Raw genomic sequence first — 19,735 nt, 5'->3', positions numbered from 1 at the left:
GATACAGTATTGTGCTCCACAATTAAATGGAACTGTATAAAAGGATTGGACAGAACATCTCCTTTCATGTGGAAATTCATTCATTCAGAAGGGACAAAAAAACGCTTTCACCTTTGGTTATACAGAAGGGATTTGAATTTTGCCCAAGGGAAAAGCCTTACATGTTACGCCACTGACCTGTGTTGAAACCTAGTTTGAAAGATGTAGGGGTTTTAACCTTTTTGAGTCAGACTTGCCCTTTTAACTAATCAATACACCATGAAATGACAAGGAATAGTTCATGATCTAATTTCCTGCAATTAAGATGTTCACTTTGCAGATAAAGAATTACACAGTTAATTGGGGTGGTGAAAAGGAAATAAAATATGAAACAAAAACAAGGAGGCATATTGGAAACATGAAAAGTCATCCAAGTAAAATCCAAGGGACAAATACCAACAAGGGGAAAACACAACTGAAAAACAACCTCCATACAAACACCACCTGACATCAGAAATAAGTTAAGTTGAGCAGTTTGAATGATGGATGGCTTGTAAGCTTGCCTTTGACTGACGCATTTGCATGTACCAATGACTGACCATTCTCCCATTTAAGGATGTACAATCAGTCACAGGAGCAGAAATGTATTTGACTGCTGACATCATCATCAATCATGTTAGCATCATCAAGGACAACAACCACCCGAGCTACTGCCTCTTCACCCCGCTATCATCAAGAAAGCGAGGTCAGTACAAGTGCATCAAAGCAGGGATCGAGAGACCGAAAAACAACTTATATCTCAAGGCCATCAGACTGTTAAATAGGCATCACTAGCACCTTAGAGGCTGCTGCCTATATACATAGACTTGAAATCACTGGCCACTTTAATAACGGAACACTAGTCATTTTAATAATGTTTACATAGTTTGTGTTAATTTTGCATATATACTGTATTCTATTATACCTTGTTTTAGTCTATGCCTCTCCGACATTGCTCATCCAAATATTTATATATTCTTAATTCCATTCCTTTCCTTTACATTTGTATGTATTGTTGTGAAATTGTTAGATTTTACTGCTACACCTGCAATAACATCTGCTAAACATGTGTATGTGACCAATAACATTTGTATTGATTTGATTTAAGTAAATGTGACTGACGGGCTCATTGTCTCATTTTGAAAGAAGTGTCAATTGAAAGATGTCACTTGAAATAAATGTCACAGCTTCATGTAGCCTAAAGTACTTTGCTGTGTTTAAAATCTGGGTGACTAGCGAGTATTGACATTAACTACAGCTATAAAGATTATTGAATATCATTTTGAATGTGTACATGTTATATTGTGAGAGAACCAATTGATTTCTGACATGCCAAATTCATGGAGTGTTTATAATAGTAAATTGCAACAGTCACACTCACCAAAACGTTAACAACGCCTAATATAACTGTTCTTTTTTTTCTCAACATAATGCAAAGTATTTGGAATGCAGCGTTTACATAAAAACATCATTCTGCCAAACACCTTTGCTCTACCAAGAAAAGGAACTTGTTTTTACACATGTATGAGATACACTACTGTGTGCTGAAAGTGCAGAGGCAAACATAATGGAGAGAGAGCCATACATCAGTGCCTGAACCATACTGCGCTGTACTGCACTCCTCCTACCCCCAGTTAATGAAGAGATATGTTCTCCATTATGATCCTACATTCCTGCAGCAGCGATTTGAAACTCTCCAGAGGCTCCATCACACAGCATTCATTGAGTCTGGTCCTTTGCGAATCTTCATATTCCATGCAATTTTCATAAATTGAAGTCTAGTGAGCTCTATTGACATAACTGGGATTTATTGCTTACCAAAATGTACCATAGTGTGGTGCAAATGATAGATGTCATGGGTTTAATCATATTCTAATGTATTCACAACTCGGGGATTCTATCCCACCGTGTGGACAGGATGGACTAAATGTTTTGATCATTTTCTCATCTGTTTATTATTGATAACACCAGTGGTGGCTATCTATATAAAAATAAATAAATAACATTGTGCCATCTGGTTTGCTTAATATAAGGAATTTGAAATAATTAATACTTTAACTTTTGATAAGTATTTTTTAGCAATTACGTTTACTTTTGATACTCAAGTATATTTAAAACCAAATACTTTTACTCAAGTAGTATTTCACTGGGTGACTAACTTTAGTTATTTTATTCAAGTATCTTTACTTTTACTCGAGTATGACAATTGAGTACTTTTTCCACCATTGCATAACACATACATACTCACAGAAGGCTAACAAGCCCCCTTTTACACATTTGCATACAAATTAAAAGGTTGTGCACACATGGAAATAGCTTGTAAATTGTCTTATAATATCATAGTGAAGCAATTGTATTCATAGCAAGTGTCCCAAGTGCATAATCGAGACCTGGCACTTTCATTGGCTAATGGACACACAGACCAGTCAATTGACCAATTATCATTTCCACAGTCCACTCCATTGTTGAATGGATGGACGACGTGACATACACCAGAGCTAAAGAGACCCACTGCTGTAAGGCCACGGCCAGCATTGACAACATGCTGCACACTCATGACATGATAACATTTTAGTCCGGGGCCACAGTGGCACTGAGCACAAATAAATTGTGACGGATGATCAGTCGATGATCATTTCCATAATCGTTATACATTCTGTAATTCATCAAGTGAATGATACCCGCATCCCTAATGTCACGTTTATTACATTTTGAGTCCAGCAGCGGGGCACACAGATTTTTTTCTAAAGGATTGATTACACACAGAGTGATTTGTACTGCTGCCTCCGAGTGGAGGAGCAATCTGTTATTCGCCCCCAAAATAACAATAAGGGACGGGAAATGCAATATAAATCCGCTCGTACAACTTCCTCTCTCTCTGCTGACAGACAGGCAAACAGGAGGGCAAAGTCACCTCGCTGAAGCAGTAAGATAAGGGATCTTATAACCAAACACAAGTATCTGAAGTCACAATATTTCAAGTCGAATTAGCTTGCTGTTTCCAATATCGCGCCTCATGCATGACCAAGAATCTAAACAAATTTGAAAGAGGATCCTAATAGTCATGCCATATCCACTGTGTTGTCCTGCTTCTTACTTGTGAGAAAGCAACCCCTGCCCTTTGCTTTGTACAGCCAACTGTTCAATTCCATTTGGTGTTGCTGTTTGAATATGAGCATTTGGAGGTTATGGGGACAATTGTGAGTGGTTATAAGGAACTGCCATAACAGTCCTATTTATACATTCGCTTGAATAAATCGGACAAAATCTATGATGGTTGATAATTCTGAGCCCAACTATTTGCACAGGGATCATTTACCAGACATGTTTTTACCAATATCGAAGAGAACTTATGAGAGACATGTAGCACGGTATTGAAAAAATATTTGGCCAGGCTTATTCTTCACATACTATAATCAAATTTCAACAGTGAACAGACAGTTTCCCTCACTAGTACCTACAAACTCTATGGACATGAGGTTTCTGCCGTCTACAAACACAATTTATATCATTTTAGCACCCATCAGATCTCTTAATCTTCTCAGTCTCTCTTGTTTTATTCACGGCACCCCCAGACAACATCCCCTGGGTTAAATTACATTTTGATGCAATATCTTGCTACATACAACATTAAGTGGTGTAAAGTACTTAAGTAAAAATTGTTTAAAGTACTATAAGGGCACAGGGTGAGACCCAGATGCATACACTGGAGGAAGATGATTAGAGTCTCTGATATATATTAGTATCCAAGGGGCAGGCATGAGAATGGTCGTGGACAGGCAAAAGATCATAAGGTCAGAGTCCAGGAGGTACAGAGTGGCAGGCAGGCTCGAGGTCAGGGCAGGCAGTGAGGTCAGGGCAGGCAGTATGGTCAGGCAGGCGGGTACAGAGTCAAGACAGGCAAGGGTCAAAACCAGGAGGACTAGCAAAAAACAGAGAAGAGGAAAAAGCAGGTGCACGGAGAAACACACTGGTTGACTTGACAAAACAAGATGAACTGGCACAGACAGACAGAAAACACAGGTATAAATACCCAGGGGATAATCGGGAAGATGGGTCACACCTGGAGGGGGAGGAGACAAGCACAAGGACAGGTGAAACAGATCAGGGTGTGACAACTGAAGTAGTTTTTTTGGTATCTGTACATTAGTTTATTATTTATTTTTTACTTTTACTTCACTACATTCCTAAAGAAAGTGATGCACTTTTTACTCCATACAAAAGTACTTGTTACATTTTGAATGTTTAGCAGGACAGGAAAGGACCCAATTTGTACACATCACATCCCTGGTCATCCCTAATGCCTCTGATCTGGCAGACTCACTAAACACAAATGCTTTGTTTGTAAATGATGTCTGAGTGTTGGATTGTGACCTTTGTTATTCGTAAATAAAAAATATAAAAAATTGTCATCTGGTTTGCTTAATCTAAGGAATTTTTAATTATTCATCCTTTTACTTTTGATACTTAAGTATATTTTAGCAACTACATTTACTTTTGATAGTAAAAGTATATGTAAAACCAAATACTTTTAGACTTTTACTCAAGTAGTATTTTACTGGTTGACTCTCTTTTTCTATTAAGGTATCTTTACTTTTACTCAAGTATTAGAATTGAATACTTTTTCCACCACTAACAACATGACTGCATGATACTTTACATTCAATCAAGTAATGCTCATTTTAGTGTCAGACGGATCCACATAATCAATGCTGTAAACTCAATAAAACTGCAGTGGATGATGCATCACATGTGCACACGCACACACACGTTTCCTCTTCCTCACTCACACACACCTTAAACTTACCCTAATTTGCTGCAGCTTGAGGTCTTTGAACGTTTCATGGTGCTGTCTGCGGTCCCATCACCACCTCCGCCATCCTCATCAAGTCTTCATGTCCACTATGTGGCTGTCGTCTGAATGAAACAACGTGATAGCTTGGTCTAACGAGAAGACAAAAGCAACGACAATTGAAACCATAAAGGGATTTGAAGGCTACAGAATTGAGACCAAACTCGATAGCAGAAATTCAGCTAGCCAACAACAAAACTAGGAGTAATTACTGTACATGTACCTCACATTCTCCAATCATTCAAATAATTGGGTTCCTTCACAGTTGACCAATACTAAATAATATACTTGAGCTCAGTCAATCAACAGACAGCTGTGTGCTACTCTGTGGTATGTAAAATCTCTGAATTCACTTTTGCTCAACTCACAGAAGTAAACATATCAAAGAATTTGAAAGTTATGTAAGTTTTATTAGCAATGCCTCTTTGCACATAGGCCTAACCACCCCCATGTAATGACAAGCATCTCCAGAGCAAAAGACAAGCTGTAAATCACTGTAACAGCTGTTTTGTAGAGTTTGTCTGTCTGTTGAGCATTGGAGAATGAAAGACTGACATACAAAATGGAGGATGGGCCACCATCTTATACCACCCAGTGGAAGCATAAAGTAAGACTTAGTAAATTAAGTTTGCAATTAAGAAAATAATTACCTCCATATCTTTTCAAGATGAGAGGAGCCTCACATGGCTATTTGGTGGAGCACTACAGAGGACAGGATCAGCGGGGAGTTGATATAATTGACTTGAAATTGTTCTCCCATGGCAATTAAACATTGTTCCAAGCGATAAATGATTGAAGGATTGAGTCATGTATTCTAGTAGGCTTCTTACCATTAAATCTAGCACATTAGGGCATAATTCATTGTCTAGGGAGATAACAAGATGTATTTTTGAATGCATAGATCTTTTTTTTTGCTATGGAATTGCTCTGTGATATACTCCAGAGTACAGTGATTTGTCCGTACTGATTTCTTTACATTTCAACTAATTGTGTGACTCTCCCTGTGATTTGAGTCTATATTCCACAACAGATCATTCTTGCGGAACTTAACTCCTCTCATAAAGGACGTTTATTTAATTCTGTGTAAAATATTGTAAAATATTGATTTCAACCATCATTAAGTGTTACAAAATGTAACATTAAGTGTTTACATGCCCTGCTATAAGGAATATATGATCATACACAGTAATATTAATAGAACATAGCATGCCTAAAGCTATCACCATGGACCAAGTAAATCCAATGGATAACCTGATGACCTTGCTCCTAACATAAATGGCTACTCCTACTGATAATAACCTATATTCATATTATAATTGGTTTTCACTACTATTACTACCACTGCTATTATACAGAAGGGTATGCAAAGTTCCACAAAAGCATAACAGTCATGTTTCTTTCTCTAACAAACATATAGGTCTTTCGACATTGTGTGGGACTGGAAAAAAAATCGTTTTTAGAAAGACTTATCAATGCAGACTTTATAATACATTACAACGCACATTTATACCAGCTTATGAGCACTCAAATGAGTTTAGAGCAACCAATCTAAGAGTTGACTGGAAGTTTGACCCAGTGTTTTCCTTCCTCAGCTCTGAGGATGTGAGGATTGTTTTTTATTTACCTTTATTTAACTAGGCAAGTCAGTTAAGAACAAATTATTGTTTTCAATGATGGCCTTGGAACAGTGGGTTAACTGCCTTGTTCAGGGCCAGAACAACAGATTTTTACCTTGTCAGATCGGGGATTTGATTTTGCAACCTTTTGGTTGTTAGTCCAACGCTCTAACCACTAGGCTACCCCTGCGCCCCAATTGTTGAGGCGAATGGTAAAGCAAATCTGTCTGTAGAGTGAATGACGTTACTCATGATAAATTCATAGGAGTGGCACGTCTGAGTGACTCTCCGGCTCTTAATTTGTCAAGAGGACATCTGAAGTTATGAGCCATGGCAGTGTGACAAAGCAGAAGCTGAATGTCATCCATTTCACTGCAAAGGGAAGAAATTGGACATGAAATGGCAGACTTTTTTATGCTGTACATAATAGTGCCGAAAATGATATGCTGACCATGTCCCTAGTTGAAACCAAGGTATCCACTTTTCATTGATTTATTTCTCAGATGAATTTTGGTTTGACTACCAGTTTATCGATGATGAGCCTTGGTCTCGTTTGAAGTATCTCTCTCTCTGTGTGTACAGTTGAAGTTGGAAGTTTACATACACTTAGGTTGGAGTCATTAACACTTTGATTTTCAACCACTCCACAAATGTCTTGTTAAAAACTTCTTAGGGCTGAGGTCCCGCTAATGGGATCGATATGACAACAGCCAGTGAAAGTGCAGGGCGCCAAATTCAAAACAACAGAAATCCCATAATTACAATTCCTCAAACATAGAAGTATTTCACACCATTTTAAAGATACACTTCTTGTTAATCCCACCACAGTGTCCGATTTCAAATAGGCTTTACGGCGAAAGCACCACAAACGATTATGTTAGGTCAGAGCCAAGTCACAGAAAAACACAGCAATTTTTCCAGCCAAAGAGAGGAGTCACAAAAATCAGAAATAGAGATAGAATTAATCACTAACCTTTGGGGATCTCGACACTCATAGGACATCATGTTACACAATACATGTATTTTTTGTTCGATAAAGTTCATATTTATATCAAGAAATCTCAGTATACATTGACGCGTTATGTTCAGTAGTTCCAAAAACATCCGGTGATTTTGCAGAGAGCCACATCAATTTACAGAAATTCTCATAATAAATGTTGATGAAAATACAAGTGTTATGCATGGAACTTTAGATACGCTTCTCCTTAATGCAACCGCTGTGTCAGATTTCAAAAAAGCTTTTCGGAAAAAGCAAACCATGCAATAATCTGAGTACGGCGCTCAGAGACCAAACAAGCCAAAAAGATATCCACCATATTGTGCAGTCAACAGAAGCCAAAAATAACATTATAAATATTCACTTACCTTTGATGATCTACATCAGAATGCACTCCCAGGAATCCCAGTTCCACAATAAATGTTTGTTTTGTTTGATAATGTCTATCATTTATGTCCAAATAGCTACTTTTGTTAGCGAGTTTTGTAAACAAATCTAAACTCACAAAGCACGTTCACTAGGAGCAGACAAAATGTCAAAAGGTTCCGTTACAGTCCGTAGAAACATGTCAAACAATGTGTAGAATCAATCTTTAGGATGTTTTTAACATAAATCTTCAATAATTTTCCAACCGGAGAATTCCTTTTGTCTGTAGAAAAGGAATGGAACGTGAGCTACCTCTCACGTGAACGAGTGTCACGAGTTTGTGACACTCTGCCAGACCACTGACTCAAAGAACCCTTATGAGCCCCTCCTTTACAGTAGAAGCCTCAAACAAGTTTCTAAAGACTGTTGGCATCTAGTGGAAGCCGTAGGAAGAGCAACATGACCAATATCCCACTGTATCTTCAATAGGGAATGAGTTGAAAAACGACAAACCTCAGATTTCCCACTTCCTGGTTGGATTTTTTCTCAGGTTTTTGCCTGCCATATTCACAGACATCATTCAAACAGTTTTAGAAACTTCAGAGTGTTTTCTATCCAAATATACTAATAATATGCATATATTAGCAACTGGGACTGAGTAGCAGGCAGTGTACTCTGGGCACCTTATTCATCCAAGATACTCAATACTGCCCCCAGCCATAAGAAGTTTTAACAAACTATAGTTTTGGCAAGTCGGTTAGGACATCTACTTTGTGCATGACACAAGTAATTTTTTTCAACAATTATTTACAGACAGATTATTTCACTTATCACAAATATTCACTTATAATCACTTATATTTTACTGTATCACAATTCCAGTGGGTCAGAAGTTTAAATACACTAAGTTGACTGTGCCTTTAAACAGCTTGGAAAATTCCTGAAAAGGATGTCATGGCTCTAGAAGCTTCTGATAGGCTAATTGACATCATTTGAGTCAATTGGAGGTGTACCTGTGGATGTATTTTAAGACCTACCTCAAACTCAGTGCATCTTCGCTTGACATCATGGGAAAATCAAAAGAAATCAGCCAAGACCTCAGAAAAAAATTGTAGACCTCCGCAAGTCTGGTTCATCCTTGGGAGCAATTTCCAAACGCCTGTACAAACAATAGTACGCAAGTATAAACAACATGGGACTACGCAGCCGTCATACCACTCAGGAAGGAGGCGCGTTCTGTCTCCTAGAGATTAACGTACTTTGGTGCGAAAAGTGAAAATCAATCCCAGAACAACAGCAAAGGACCTTGTGAAGATGCCGGAGGAAACAGGTACAAAAGTATCTATATCCACAGTAAAAACGAGTTATATATCGACATAACCTGAAAGACCGCTCAGCAAGGAAGAAGCCACTACTCCAAAACTGCCATAAAAAGCCAGACTACGGTTTGCAACTGCACATGGGGACAAAGATCGTACTTTTTGGGGATATGTCCCCTGGTCTGATGAAACGAAAATAGAACTGTTTGGCCACAGTCCTCCATCGTTGTGTTTGTAGGATAAAGGGGGAGGCTTGCAAGCAGAAGAACAGCATCCAAACTGTGAAGCACGGGGGTGGCAGCATCATGTTGTGGGGGTACTTTGCTGCAGGAGGGACTGGTGCATTTCACAAAATAGATGGCATCATGAGGATGGAAAAATATGGATATATTGAAGCGACATCTCAAGGCATCAGACAGGAAGTTAAAGCTTGGTCGCAAATGGGTATTCCAAATGAACAATGACCCCAAGCATACTTCAAATTTGTGGCAAAATGTCAAGGTATTGCAGTGGCCATCACAAAGCCCTGACCTCAATCCAATAGAAAATGTGTGGGCAGAACTGAAAAAGCGTGTGCGAGCAAGGAGACCTAAAAACCTGACTCAGTTACAACAGCTCTGTCAGGAGGAATGTACCAAAAATCACCCAAGTTATTGTGAGAAGCTTGTGGAAGGCTACCTGAAACGTTTGACCCAAGTTAAACAATTTAAAGGCAATGCTACCAAATACTAATTGCGTGTATGTAAACTTCTGACCCACAGGGAATGTGATGAAAGAAATAAAAGCTGAATTAAATCAATCATTCTCTCTACTATTATTCTGACATTTCACATTCTTAAAATAAAGTGGTGATCCTAACTGACCTAAGACAGGGACATGTTACTAGGATTAAATGTCAGGAAGTGTGAAAAAATGCATTTCAATGTATTTGGCTAAGGTATATGTAAACTTCCGACTATAACTGTATGTATTTACTCATGGATATTGAGAAATTACAAAAGTAAAACATAAACACGGGTTTTTGAGAGCTTGGGACAATGAGGTTCTAGCTGCAAGAAGAGTGATTCTGAGATAATTGGCTTTAATGGTCCGAACCCTCATTGGTTTGTATGGTGTCAGCAATTTTTTGGATCGTATTATTTTGAACTTAACAACATGAATTTGGGTATTTAGAGTACTATATACTGTAGGGAGAGAACATTGAACAGAACAAAGCTATGGCAATAACTATATTTGGACAAAAATGCAGATAGAACCTCATGGTCCCATGCCCTCGAATGAATTCTGCACGGTGCCTTAGTCGCTCTTGTTTTTTGATGATCAATTCACCCCCTTGCCAAAGAACACCTTCAATCTACAAAGACCTATATTCTATCCTAGCAGAGCTATTTTTTCTTTCTTTGTCGACAATAATCATATTGTTGTCCTCAGGGGAACATAAGATCGTGACATACGGATTAAACAGTATAATAATTACATACAGTACACGACAGTGCAATTCACATGGTACTGACTGATACAGTGTAGAAGACGAAAGCAAAAAGTTGGATGAATTAGTTGGTTCGGGTGGGAATCATCAAATAATTATATTAATGCAATAAACTCAGCAGACTAATTGATTTCAGACCATTCACTTCCATTCACTTGTCTTTTGGGCACAGCTATTTCTCAGCAACTGTGTGAATCATATGTTCATTTCTGTAGAAAATCCTGTCCAGGGTTTTCAGTGAGGTTGAATTTGTCAACAAAAAAAGGTTGTTGTTATGATGGTATTCAAATGCCAAAGCACACCTCCAGTAGCCTACATTCGGCAACTCATAATCGAGTTAGCATAGACATAATCGTATTTAAAATGATGGTCTGTTCTGTGATTCATTTGCACACATAGCTGTTGTGACATACACCATGGGTACATTACATTTACATATACAATGGAGTCCAGAATTATTGGATCCCTTGATAAAGATGACCAAAAAAATACTGTTAGTCCTCTGACTATAGCACCGGTTCCAATCCAGGCGGTGCATATGCAGAAAATATGTTATTCCCTACTGTAAAATACGGTGGTGGATCTTTGATGTTATGGAGCTATTTTGCTTCCACTGGTCCTGGGGCCCTTGTCAGTGGCATCATGAACCAAGTACCAGGACATTATATCCAAAGACCTAGTTGCCTCTGCCAGGAGCCTGAAATTTGTCCGCAAGTGAATCTTCCAGCAAGACAATCATCCTAAACACATCAAAATCAACAAAGGAATGGTTAATTGACCTAAAAATCAACATTTTGCAATGGTCATCTCATCTCCGGACTTAAAAGCTGTGGTTTGAATTGAAGAGGGCAGGCCATAAGCACAGATGAAGGGTGTCAAGGATCTGGAAAGATTCTGAATGGAGGAATGGACTAAGAGCCCTCCCAATGTGTTCTCCAATCTCCTAACATTTTAGGAAAAGGCTCAGTTTCGTGATCCTTGCAAGGGAAGGGTGCTGGAATATTGAAAACTGGGGATCCAATCTTTTTTTAGATTTGTTGTGTTACTTGTTAAACAACATCTCTTTCTCTGAGCAATTGTATTGGTGTTAGCATACAATATAGCTAAGTGTTTGGATTATTTATGATGTACAGTCTTTTTGCTCATCTATATCAAAGGATCCAATAAATCTGGACCCCACTTTGTGTATTTTTGCATGATGAAACTGTGTTCCAACGCAACACATTCCACCCACTCCAAAGTGCCACCCCACCTCCTCAAAACACAACCGTTGACTGATTATCTACTGATTATGTATTTTGCATGCTATCTGCAAAGCAGCTTGAGAGTTGGGGCAAGAGGAGAGGCATTAAGGGCTTGACGACTGTGGGACCTCCTGCTGAGATGAGAGTGGAGGTAAAAGCAGAGGAGAGGGAAGTGTGAATAGGAGATAACCAATCTGCTGTTCTGGAATGGGACCCGTCATGGTCACTCAGTCACTCGTGGGCTCTTTTCTCTCTCTCTCTCCCCCCCCCCCCCCCCTCTCTCTCTCTCCCTCCCTCCCTCCCTCCCCCTCTCTCTCTCTCTCTGACCTACACCATGAATCATGGTATTGCACTGTGTTCGCCCTTTTCGTCTGGCATCACCCTCATAGTCCTCCCCCCCACCTCTATCCCCCAGATTATTCTATCTGTAGTCACTAAGGAGATGCACACACTATCCATCACAAAGTACAAATTCTCAGCGTGTCGATTTGGCATCAGACTCCTAATTAAAGCTCCATTTCTAAGAGATAATTAGACTTTCATCTCACCAGCATGCCACCTCAATCAAAGAACCATTTCTTTCTTCAAGGGAGGCTCAGAGAGGAAAAAGAGAGAGGGTCTTTAGCCACTTTCCTTCAGGGCACGAGTCAATAATGAATAAAGATATCTTGGGTTAAAAAAAGACAAAGAAAAGTCTGCTGTAAATAGTTTAATATCTTCAATTCGTGGAAGTAAATTACTTCAATTGGGAGGAAGACGGCACCATATACATTTTGGTAAAGCACAAGGTTAGGTTACATCAGTGTTTTGTTCTCTAGTGTCAAGCAGTTGAGGCATTGATATTACGCAATAACACCGCTGTGAGGAGTCCATTTACAATGTGTCCTGGCCGATGAAACTCAAACTGAAGTATAAAAGGAAGTATATTAGGGCTATAAGGGGCCAGAGAGCTTGAGGCAGCCTGCTACGAGACAGCTGTGAGGCCTGAATAATTGAAGAGTGCAGACCAGCTGCAAAACACAGGCCATGTCCTCCCAGCTGTTTCCCATGCTGAAGTTGACACTTCAACACTCACCAGACGTGTGCAGTTAACAGGGTCCATCTGTTATTGGAATAATGAACATCGTCTTTAACCATGGGGAAATGAATAATTATTGTGGTAATGCTTGACAATGACGATGATGATGCTATTGATAGTGATATCGAAGGGATAGCGATAGTTTTGGTGATGATGATGATCAGGATGGTAGTAGGGGTTTTGATTATGATGAAGATAATCATAGCACAGATGCCCAATTGAAAACTCATAATTTTAATGTAGAACAGTAACCTTGATAAGTGCACTGCCTTTCATTACATAAGAGAAATCTCTCTCTCGCTCTCTCTCTTTATATATATATATATATATATATATATATATATATATCCCACGTATATCCTTGGCCTCGGAGCAGATTCGTTTAGTAATGATTACATGGACTCAGGTAAAACCAATTTCAATTCACTTGTTACCCAAGTCGGTGACAAGGGGTCAACAAGACTTACATTTCAGTATTTACACTTATCTCCCTCACTAGCTTTAAGCACCAACTGTCAGAGCAGCTCACAGATTACTGCACCTGTACATAGCCCACCTATAATTTAGCCCAAACAACTACCTCTTTCCCAACTGTATTTAATTTTTATTTATTTATTTATTTTGCTCCTTTGCACCCCATTATTTTTTTATTTCTACTTTGCACATTCTTCCATTGCAAAACTACCATTCCAGTATTTTACTTGCTATATTGTATTTACTTTGCCATCATGGCCTTTTTTTGCCTTTACCTCCCTTCTCACCTCATTTGCTCACATTGTATATAGACTTGTTTATACTGCATTATTGACTGTATGTTTGTTTTTACTCCATGTGTAACTCTGTGTCGTTTTATCTGTCGAACTGCTTTGCTTTATCTTGGCCAGGTCGCAATTGTAAATGAGAACTTGTTCTCAACTTGCCTACCTGGTTAAATAAAGGTAAAATAAATAAAAATAAAAAATTTGTTGGCTCCAATCAGCAGCTGATGTCATGGTCTGTGTGTGGATGCATCAATTCAGGGACAGTCTCGGACCAGAAGTCAGTCCGGGCATTTCTAACACACCAGCCCATTTGTTTTACTCAAGGCCCCCATTGTTGCCAAATAATTATCAATTTTTTATAAAAAATATTACAGGGCCCCTGGGCTAAGGATGGACCAGCACACTGGGCTGAAGATGAACTAGCCTATATGGCATTTGCCAGAATTGACCTAAGGCCAGTCCGTCCCTGCAACAATGTCCCAAGGGTCCAATTTCCCATGATTCTGTACGCAGCAATTTTATGTTTGTGAACATAACAATGCTGCACAATCTAAGGATAGAACATGTTTCAAATTACAATTGAGCAGGTGTAGCGTCTGTTTGACATTATGTCAATGTAATTGCTATGATCACATATTCAGAAATGTTGATAACAATGTCCTTAAAACGTTTGTATTATACGCGTTACACATTTCAGCTGAGGTAAGAGCATAACTGCCAGGCGAATGGTCATGATGTCTTGAGTTACCATAGCTGATCGTTTTGTTACAGTAAATAAAAGTTTTCAAAAATCGATATTGCCATAGTCTCGTAACCAGCCCTTTTCATATCCAACATTGTGTACTGGGAATGCTCATTATAACTTTGCTAACTCTCAGACTAACAATTACCAAGACACAATCACTGTTGTTTCAGTTAGCCATTTGTTGATGTGTACATCTTGTAAATGAGTCTTGCCTCTCTGGAGATATTCTCCTAAGATGCGTTTCTCATTAGTAGAAAAGTCAACATCGGTACACGCTTTACATCAAACTACTTCAATACCATATACATTTTACGAAGACAAGCTTTTAAAAACACATCCTTAGACTTGGGCATCATTATGGTGCTATGTCTCTGGATTGTATTGAAGTGTTGACTTGTTATTTATGTTATACTGTGTTTTCGCATGTGACTATCTATTACGACACTGTTGGTTTGATACAGTCTGGACCTTTGCTAATTAGTCACCTTGAGCACATGAACAGACAGAGAACACGTGTTTCTCGACGGGGGGTTGCTTAGAGGGTCACATAGCACTGAGTTATTAATGGCGACCATTTTCAACCAAGACGTAAGAGTGATCCTTAGGAAAATTATTTCAGTATAGGATGGTTTCACAAGCGAACATATGTCTAGGTCCACATTTTCATGTGTTCGCTATCATGTAACGTCATGTACAGTTGAAGTCGGAAGTTTACATACACCTTAGCCAAATACATTTAAACGCCGTTTTTCACAGTTCCTGACATTTAATCCTCGTTAAAATGCCCTGTTTTAGGTCAGTTAGAATCAACACTTTATTTTAAGAACGTGAAATGTCAGAATAATAGTAGAGAGAATTATTTATTTCAGCTTGTATTTCTTTCATCACATTCCCAGTGGGTCAGAAGTTTACATACACTCAATTAGTATTTAGTAGCATTGCCTTTAAATTGTTTAACTTGGGTCAAACGTTTTGGGTAGCCTTCCACAAGCTTCTCACAATAAGTTGGGTGAATTTTGGCCCATTCCTCCTGACAGAGCTGGTGTAACTGAGTCAGGTTTGTAGGCCTCCATGATCGCACACACTTTTTCAGTTCTGCCCACAAATTTTCTATAATATTGAGGTCAGGGCTTTGTGACGGCCACTCCAATACCTTGACTTTGTTGTCCTTAAGCCTTTGGACGAGTGCTTGGAGGAAGAGTGCTTGTCCATTTGAAAGACCCATTTGCGACCAAGCTTTAACTTCCTGACTGATGTCTTGAGATGTTGCTTCAATATATCCACATATTTTTCCATCCTCGTGTTGCCATCTATTTTGTGAAGTGCACCAGTTCCTCCTGCAGCAAAGCACCCCCACAACATGATGCTGCCACCCCGTGTGTCACGGTTGGGATGAGGTTCTTCAGCTTGCAAGCCACCCCCTTTATCCTCCAAACATAACGATGGTCATTATGGCCAAACAGTTCTGTTTGTTTCATCAGACCAGAGGACATTTCTCCAAAAAGTACAATTGTTGTCCCATGTGCAGTTGCAAACCGTAGTCTGGCTTTTTTATGGCGGTTATGGAGCAGTAGCTTCTTCCTTGCTGAGCAGCCTTTCAGTTTATTTTGATATAGGACTCGTTTTACTGTGGATATAGATACCTTTGTACCGGTTTCCACCAGCATGTTCACAAGGTCCTCTGCTGTTGTTCTGAGATTGACTTTCACTTTTCGCACCAAAGTACGTTCATCTCTAGGAGACAGAACGCGTCTCCTTCCTGAGCGGTATGACGGCTGCATGGTCCCATGGTGTTTATACTTGCGTACTATTGTTTGTACAGATGAACGTGGTACCTTCAGGCATTTGGAAATTGCTCCCAAGGATGAACCAGACTTGTGGAGGTCTACAATTTTTTTTCTGAGATCTTGGCTGATTTCTTTTGATTTTCCCATGATATCAAGCAAAGAGGCACTGAGTTTGAAGGTAGGCCTTGAAATACATCCACAGGTACACCTCCAATTCACTCCAATGATGTCAATTAGCCTATCAGAAGCTTTTAGAGCCATTGGTTCTCAATCAGATGCAGCTGTTTATCGTTGTCTCTGATTGGGGACCATATTTAGGTAGCCATAGTCCTTGGATAGTTTGTGGGTTGTTGGTCTATGTTCAGTTGCCTCTCTGCGCTACGCATATTAGCGTCACGGTTCGTTTGGATCGTTTGTTCAGTGTTCTTTCATTTATTAAAGAAGAATGTTTGCTTGCCACGCTGTGCCTTGGTCTCCTCATTATAACGACCGTGACAATTATAAGTGAAATAATCTGTCTGTAAACAAGTTTTGGAAAAATTACTTGTGTCATGCACAAAGTAGATGTCCTAACCGACTTGTCAAAACTATAGTTTGTTAACCATAAATTTGTGGAGTGGTTGAAAAACGAGTTTTAATGACTCCAACCTAAGTGTATGTAAACTTCCGACTTCAACTGTATCTAACAAGAAGCCGGCAATTAAAAAACGAATATTCAAGACATTCAGGATCACGTTGCCTGTCTATGGCTGTAACGTGCCAGGCGTAGCCTATTAGCTCTAGCTTTTAAATCCAGCACCTCTTTAGGGAGACTTTCAAAGCATTGCTGTGCCGAAATGCTGCCCCGCTTCTAAAGACCCCCTGCTGCTTGTGTCAGAGAGAGGAATCTCTCTGTGCTCGATAAATTAAACTTACTCCAATGTTCTCATGGCATTAAAATAAGGCTTTATCACTGTTTCGCCGAGAGCTCTTTAATGAGGACTGTTGTGAGAGACGCCTTGTGCATCCTTCATACCAAAACAGAAAATACTTATCATTGTATAAAATTTGATGATTCCATTATTATTTGGGGAAACCTCAACCAAAAGTAGTCAGTCACAGAGGTGTGGAGAGGTGGTTTTGACAGTTAGTGTTATTTTCAAAGACAAATGGAAACAAATCGTGTTTAGCTCAGGCCGTTACCCCTACCTGCTTCAAAATGTCCGCTACCATCCCGGTTCCCATGAAATGGAAAGTAACTGAACTGAATGAATCCTCATCCCGTAGCACTCATTTACGTCATCATGAATTGCTTTGAGAGACTAGTAAAAGACCACATCACCTTCTTCCTTCCTGACACACTCAATCATCCCCAATTCGCCTACTGCCACGACAGATCCACGGATGACGCAATCACCATTACACTGCAAATATACTTTAAAGTACTGCTAAAGTTGTTTTTGTGGTATCTGTTCTTGAACTTTTATAGTTTTTACAACTTATACTTTTACTCCACTACATTCCTAAAAATAATATGTACTTTTTGCTCCATTCATTTTTCCTGACACCCAAAAGTAATCGTTACAATTTCAATGCTCAGGCAGTAGGGCAATATGGCCCAATTCATTCACATGTCAATATAACGCATTGTCATCCCGACTGCCTCTGATCTGGCGGACTCACCAAACACAAATTCTGTGTGTGTAAATCAGTGTTATGTAAATAATTTGGTTTATAGCATTTACTTTTACGACAATTAAGAACTTTTTCCACCCCGGACCCCCCCCCGCCCACACGGACATTGACCCTGCCCCCCACCCCCATCCCCCAATGGATATTTATCATTGTTACAGTTGTAAATATGTATATTCATTTTTATTATTGTTTCCTTCACTTTTCCCACTGCTGCTCCCCCTATGGACATTCCCTCTGTGACATTCTTCTTCCACTGTAAAAGAGCATTTCACTTGCGTTTACATGTTTCCACAGATACCTTATTGAGATCAATATCAGAAGTTGAAGGATATCACAATCACATTATTCAGATGCGTAGGTCATGATTTATCGTGTTTTTGTTCAAAACTGCTACATACACTGTACACATTTACACTAGGAAACACATTTGGAAACACATTTTTTCTAAAAGAGACCCCACAGTGTTTTTAACAGAGAGCCAGATGGTGGGGAACACAAAAGTTTGTCAATTACATTGATTCCTAGAGACAGGTGCCAGTTAAAGAGCTGTCACTGATAACTTTGATAAATCCTGAACACAGGATTTAAAATGGTTCGTTATTCCCCTCATTATTTGGAGCGACACATGCGGAGCTTTTCGACAAATGGATCCATTGCCTCACAATAACGCCACTTGAATCCAAGTCAGGAAGACTTTTCTCTCAGCCTTAAAGGAAAAAAAATAATCTAACCAGGAACTTCAATACTCTTGGTGGCACTGGGGACCTTTTCTGTTGCCTTGGAATAAATTGTCATTCAATTGAATAAGGGTATAGGTGTTCTTAAATCTTTACAACACAAATTAATGTATGCTTTCGGGTTGTTTTTTTTCCATCTCAACCCAGGAGGGAAAAGAGAGGGTCCAAGACTGATTGGGAGCTATTGCCCACTAAACAATTCATATTCAAAATGTGGTGAACAGAATGACAATCTAATTCAATCACAATTGTAATTTCCCCAAAATGTATTTTAATTAACTGCATGTCATTCTGCATGTTTTCCCCAAAGAAAAAACTATGGTCAGTAATCATACAACAACAGAGGTAGATTGAATTATTTTGGCCTTTGATTGACTGAATTGATTTCCTGAAGTGTACCTAGCAATACAGACACCTACCTAAAACACTAAGACCTTTAACACAGACTGGAGTTAGTAAGCAAGATGATATAATGTGAAGATAACCTCTAGGAAAGTTTTTTTTTTTCATTTTATAGACATTCAATAACAACACGGGTAATGTCATCTGGTTCTAACTATGTATTTTGGTACTGCACCTTTAATATTTTTGAACCACAGGAGGCTGCTGAGGGGAGGACGGTTCATAATAATTCCCGGAACAGAGCAAATGGAATGGCATCAGACACCTGGAAACCATGTGTTTGATGTATTTGATATCATTCCCACATATGCCGCTCTAGCCATTACCACAAGCCTATCCTCCCCGATTAAGGTGCCACCAACCTCCTGTGCTTTGAACACTTCTTTGTGTACAAATGAAAACAAGATAGATTGGATTTTGGCTCTGCATGGTCAAAGAGCTACAATGGAATACAAAGCAGGTAAAGAAATAAGAATGCAGTGGAGAGAAAAGAAAGATGTCAATTGATACCGCATTAATTTCCTAGGAAATATCTTATCTGAATATGAAGGGCCAATCACTGTCTGAGTGTGCTGATCATAGCACTCAGCTCTGTGTATTTGCAATGGCACAGAGTGAATGGATGAAATGTATGGCTGCAACTGCAACATG

The 19,735-nt window shown here is 39.1% G+C and overlaps 1 long non-coding RNA gene across 1 annotated transcript in view; it reads right to left on the bottom strand.

Moving 5' to 3' along the window:
* The window catches only part of LOC109905277 (uncharacterized), a 73,646-nt gene that overhangs the window by 3,131 nt on the left and 50,780 nt on the right, over positions 1 to 19,735 (bottom strand). Inside the window, exons 2-3 of the long non-coding RNA XR_002257246.2 lie at positions 4,826 to 4,962; positions 4,052 to 4,081 (exon numbers count right to left, since the gene is read on the bottom strand). This is a non-coding gene — a long non-coding RNA (uncharacterized LOC109905277). The remainder of the gene's footprint in view (positions 1 to 4,051; positions 4,082 to 4,825; positions 4,963 to 19,735) is intronic.

Source organism: Oncorhynchus kisutch, linkage group LG15 (genome assembly GCF_002021735.2).
Source record: "Oncorhynchus kisutch isolate 150728-3 linkage group LG15, Okis_V2, whole genome shotgun sequence".
NCBI classification, from domain to species: Eukaryota; Metazoa; Chordata; class Actinopteri; order Salmoniformes; family Salmonidae; genus Oncorhynchus; species Oncorhynchus kisutch.
The sequence above is the reverse complement of the archived record's forward strand: the minus strand, read 5'-3'. Positions and strand labels throughout refer to the sequence as shown.